Raw genomic sequence first — 6,007 nt, forward strand, 5'->3', positions numbered from 1 at the left:
AAATCCTAACAGGTTTAACGTAGCTGTCACTGTCGTTTCCACTTTGTTCCCCAGCTTTGGTTTTTCAGCTCAGGCTGCGTTCTCTAACTCATACTGTGAAGACAAAGGTGTTTTTGATTAAAAAAAAATATATATATCTACATAGTCTTAATTTGTAAAAAATAAAGAAAATTCCTTAACCTTTCCTGATGTTTGTTAAATCGAGGCCAGGCTGGGTTGGGGTTGGGAGTTTGCCGGACCCAGTGTGTTCTCCACATAGAGACAGAAGCAGAGACCACACTTAGGCCTTCCTGCTTGGGAACCCCAGGATTCCACGGCCATCTCCTTACCTGACCTTTGCTTTGGTTGTCTATGGTAGTGGCTGGTATAGTTAGGGTGTGTACCAGCTTCAAGGTTGGGGGGTGCAGAGCACTCATCTGCAAGTACATGTGCTCACCTGTGGGCAGGCTCCACCCCAGGTGCACCAGTGACTGAAAAGCCCTAAGTGTACGTGGGACATGAGGCCAGTCTGCTCCGCTTGCCCTGTTCAGCTGACACAAGTTCTATTCAGTGTAGGCCGGAGGATAGTTCTCTCACCCATCCATATTGCTTAGTGTGACCTAGTTGGGCCCCACAAATCACCAATCTGAATTATTTTTCTGTGCTGTGATAAAACACCGTGACCAGGGCAACACAGAGGCAGAGGGGCTATCTGAGCTTATAGTCACTGGAAACAGAATCAAAGCCTGCCTCCAGGGACAGACCTCCCAGTGTGATCACAAGCTCCAGCTGAGGGCCACATCCATCATTCCTACAAGGCCATGTTCACACTGCCACACATGAACCATCCTAGCTAAAGGAGGACGTGTTCACACCGCCACACACTGACCATCCTAGCTAAAGGAGGACGTGTTCACACCGCCACACAATAACCATCCTAGCTAAAGGAGGACGTGTTCACACCGCCACACACTAACCATCCTAGCTAAAGGAGGACGTGTTCACACCACCACACACTAACCATCCTAGCTAAAGGATGTGTTCACACCGCCACGCAATAACCATCCTAGCTAAAGGAGGACGTGTTCACACCGCCACGCAATAACCATCCTAGCTAAAGGAGGATATGTTCACACCACCACACAACCTTCCCAGACAACCTGGGAAGACTCATCACATGTCTTCTCACTGAGCAAAGGCTTATCTTATCCTAAGGACTTTAACACAGTGTTCTTCTTGTGTGGGAAGGAGGCACAGGCATCTTTTGCTTCACGAGTTGAGCCCCTGGAGCCGAGGTGACTGTTGTAACTGCTTGATACGGGTGCTGGGAATTGAGCTCGGGCCTCTACAGAAAGAGTGCTTCTGACTGCAGGGCGTCTCCAGCCCAAGCACGCCACACTGACAGCTTACAAGATGTCACATGCTTACGGATGTCACGTGCTCCAAAGTGACTTGTAAGTGTGCCTGTGAGGCGGTTGTTTTTTAAACACCATGTCCTTCATTTTTAAGTGCTTTAAGCTTGTGGGGGGAGGTGCTGTGGCACATGTTTGTGGTCAGAAGACCACTGGAGTGCGTTCTCTCCACCTTTCTATGGGTCCTAGGCATCTAACTTGACCCACTGGGCCATCTCACTGCGCTGCCAAAGAGGGCGACAGACACATTTACTACATGGGACCAAGTTACTTCAGAGTCCCTGTCTCTCTGTACAGGTAACGCTGAGGAAGGTTCTGAAACGCTGCCATCCTTCCTGTCCTGGGCTAAAAGTTGCCCTTCGGGTGAGAGGGAGAAGTGCATCGATTTCAGCAAAATCTCTTCACCCCAATGGCAAGAGCAAACACCCTTGTCAGCTTCCCTCAGCGGCATGAGTGGGAGTGTTGCCCAGCCAGAACCAGAGTGAGGACGGCGTGTGCTGCAGCAGCCTACGGGGGTGCTTCTGCACTGGAAGGCCTTCTGCAGTACAGTGTTTGGATTGGGGTGTCTATATCCCAGTGTGGGCCTCTATTAAGATGATTCCCAGCCGGGTGTGGTGGCGCAGGCCTTTGATCCCAGCACTCAGGAAGCAGAGGCAGGCGGATCGCTGTGAGTTCGAGGCCAGCCTGATCTACAAAGGGAGTCCAGGACAGGCAAGGTTACAGAGAAACCCTGTTTCAAAAACATCAACAACAACAAAAGAAGGAGGAGGAGGAGAAGAAGAAAGGAGGAGGAGGAGAAGAAAGAAGGAGGAGGAGAAGAAAGGAGGAGGAAGAAAGATGGTTCCCTATTGGGCAGTCAGGAGGCTTAGTGGGTCAGCGCTTACAGTGCAAGCTGGGTAGAATTCAAGTCCTCAGAACTCCTGTGAAAGTAGAATTGGCACAGGCAGGCACTGGCAAGATGGCTCAGAGGTTAAGGGCACTGGCTTCTCTTCCAGAGGATCCGGGTTCAATTCCCAGCACCCACATGGCAGCTCACAACTGTAACTCCAAGATCTGACACACACACAGGGGGTGGGGGAGATGCAGACAAGCCACCAATGCACATAAAATAAAAATAAACTTTTTTTCGAGACAAGGTTTCTCTGTGTAGCCTTGGCTGTCCTGGACTTGCTTTGTAAACCAGGTTAGTCTCGAACTCAGAGCGATCAATCTGCCTCTGCCTCAATCCAAGTGCTGGGATTAAAGGCGTGTACCGCGTCACTGCCACCACTGCCAGGCCAAACTTTTTTTTTTTTTTTTTTATCCAAGACAGGGTTTCTCTGTGTAGCCTTGGCCATCCTGGACTCACTTTGTAGACCAGGCTGGCCTCGAACTCACAGCGATCCCCCTGCCTCTGCCTCCCGAGTGCTGGGATTAAAGGCGTGCGCCACCACGCCCGGCCAAACTTTTTTTTTTTTTTTAATTGCCTGTGGCATGGGCAGCCCCTGGGAGGCAGAGATGGAATCCCTGGGGACAAGAAGTTGCCTGGGTAGAATGGCAAGCTGTGGATCTGCCTCAGTAAAGTGCAGGGCAACTGAAGCCACCTGAGTTCAGTCAAGGTGTGATGTAATGAAGATGTAATGTCCCGTGCCAGCGCGAAGGCTTCAGGCTAAGGAAGTGACAGGTGCCACTCAGCACAGACGGACAGCGCAGGGGTTGCTGGCTTTAGGAGAGCGGAGCCCCATCACCTTAGTCTAGGGTCAAGGGCCAGCCCAGGCTATATAGTGAGTTCTATGAAGGACATCTAGCATCGGTCAAAAGGACTCCGAGGCAAACTGCAGGAAATACTGCTAGCTCCACATGAAACAATTTCAGCATCAGTAAGAATTATAATGGGGCACAACTAAGAAGAAAATGTTTTGTTCTGATTTATTGGTCATTTTGGGTTTTTGAGACAGGGGTCTGCTGTGTAGTCCAGGTTGGCCTTGACTCCATGGTCGCCCTGCTCCAATCTCACAAGCGCTGGGATTACTTAGTTCATGTGTATGAATGTGTTGCCTGCAGGTGTGTGTATATGTGTGTATGCACGCATGCACGTATGTATGTGCACCCTATGCAGACCTGTTGCCAGTGGATGTCATTGAGGATGTTGGATACACTGGAATTGGATTTACTTGCTCCAGCTTGCTAAACTGCCTAGGATGGCCCTGGCCTTCCTGTTCCTCCTGCCTCCACTTCCCAAGTGGTGTGACTATAAGCATTTGCCACGACCACATCTGGTTTTATTTGGGGTTGGGGTTTGAACCTGGAGCTTTATGTTTGCCAAGAAAGCACTCTACCAACTGTACCAGCTACACCCTCAGCCACAGCATTTTGTGTGTATATAATTTTTTTTTTTTTTTTAGTTTGGTTTTTGGTTTTTCAAGACAGGGTTTCTCTGTGTAGCCTTGGCTATCCTGGACTCACTTTGTAGACCAGACTGGCCTCGAACTCACAACGATCCACCTGCCTCTGCCTCCTGAGTGCTGGGATTAAAGGCGTGCGCCACCACGCCGGGCGCCCCAAAGCAACTCTTATCGTCACGGCGGGAAGCATGGCAGTGTACAGGCTGGCATGGTACTGGGGAAGGAGCTGAGAGCTCTACATCTGGATCCGCAGGCAGCCAGGCGGAGATGGGTACTACCTTGAGGATTGAAGACCCCAAAGCCCCCCTCAGAGCCTACAGTGACATACTTCCTCTGACAAGGCCACGCCTACTCAAAGAAGGCCACACCTCCTGATAGTTCTACTCCCCATAGGCTAAGCATTCTAACACAGGAGTCTATGGGGGCCATGCCTATTGGAGCCACCACTGTATGTATATGTATGTGTGTAGTGTGTATGTATGTGTACATACATGTAGGTATCTAGCGCAGAGCCACAGGCTCGCTCCTGAATTACTACTGGAGAGAAGGGCCCAGCCTCTACAATACTATTTGGCAGCTTCTTGTAAAAATCAAATATAACTTAGACTGTTAACTCGGGACCCTTATGAGACTGATGGGAGTATTTCCTAACTGCTAAGAGGTCACTTAAAAGAGGGCTGCAGGGGGCTGGAAAGATGGCTCATTGGTTAAGTGCACTGGCTGCTCTTCCAAAGGTCCTGTAGTTCAATTCCCAGCAACCACATGGTGGCTCACAACATCTATAATGTGATCTGATGCCCTCTTCTGGCCTGTGGGTATACATGCAGGCAGAACACTGTATACATGATAAGTAAATAAATCTTAAAAAAAAAAAAAAGACTGCAGAGTGCCGGGTGTGGTGACACCTTTAATCCCAGCACATGGATTGCTGTGAGTTCGAGGCCAGCCTGGTGTACAAAGTCCAGAAAAGCCGGGCGTGGTGGCGCACGCCTTTAATCCCAGCACTTGGGAGGCAGAGGCAGGGGGATCGCTGTGAGTTCAAGGCCAGCCTGGTCTACAAAGTGAGTCCAGGATGGCCAAGGCTACACAGAGAAACCCTGTCTCGAAAAACCAAAAGAAAAAAAAAAAAAAAAAGAAAAACAAAGTGAGTCCAGGACAGCCAGGACTACACACAGACCCTGTCTCGGAGAAAGAAAAAAAAGAGCCTGCATTGCTCTTGCCAAGGACATAAATTCTGTTCTTAGCACCCATGCCACACAGCTCACAGCTGCCTTTAACATTCCCAGCTCCAAGGGATCTTCTTTATTTATTTATTTATTTTTGTTCTTTGAGTTTCTCTGAGTAGCCCTGGCTATTCTGGACTTGCTTTGTACACCAGGCTGGCCTCAAACTCACAGAGATCCACCTGCCTCTGCCTCCTGAGTGTCACCATGGCTGCCCCAACCGCACCCCTTTAAGGCACTTATATTAACCATTTAATCCGGCAATAGAAAAATTAGGTATCTGAGAGAAAAAGAAACTACATTCTCACAAAAGCAGTATACCACCCCTCATGCGTGCCTGCGTGTGTGTGTGTGTGTGTGTGTGTGTGTGTGTGTGTGTGGGCGCGCGCGCGCATGCGCATGCCTGAGGAAGCCTGAGTTGTCAAATCCCCCGTGGAGCTGGAGTTACAGGCAACTGTGAGCTGACACGTGTGAGTGCTGGAAATCAAAGTCAGATCCTCTGCAAGAGCGGTGTGTTCCTCTAGTTGCTGGGTTGTCCTTCCAGCTCCTTCCTCCATCCTGAGACAGGGTCTCTTACCGCCCAGACCAGCCTCAGACTCTCTACGTAGCTAAGGACGACTTTGGGATTCTAATCTTCCTGCCTCCCTCTTACCAGTTCCGGAATTACAGGCGCTCGCCGCCGCTATGTTCTGTCTCACGCAGGGCTGGAAACTGAACCGGGCTCAGGCTTTGTGCCATTTTCAACAAGTGTTCTGCCAAGTGAACTTAGCTCCAGCTTTAGTTCTAATAAATAACCTAAAACTGGAAAGAATGAGTTAGTCTTCCTTTTTGTTTGTTGTCTTGAAACATGGTTTCTCTGTGTAGCCCAGGCTGGCCTGGAACTCACAGCGATCCTCCTGCCTCTGCCTCTGGAGCCCTGGAATCAAAGGCATGCGCCACTGTCACTGCCTGACATTATCTCCTGTTGTTGCCTGAATAAACAAACTAAATTCTTTCTACGGTGTTGACT

Source organism: Acomys russatus, chromosome 17 (assembly GCF_903995435.1).
Source record: "Acomys russatus chromosome 17, mAcoRus1.1, whole genome shotgun sequence".
In the NCBI taxonomy this organism is placed as follows: domain Eukaryota; kingdom Metazoa; phylum Chordata; class Mammalia; order Rodentia; family Muridae; genus Acomys; species Acomys russatus.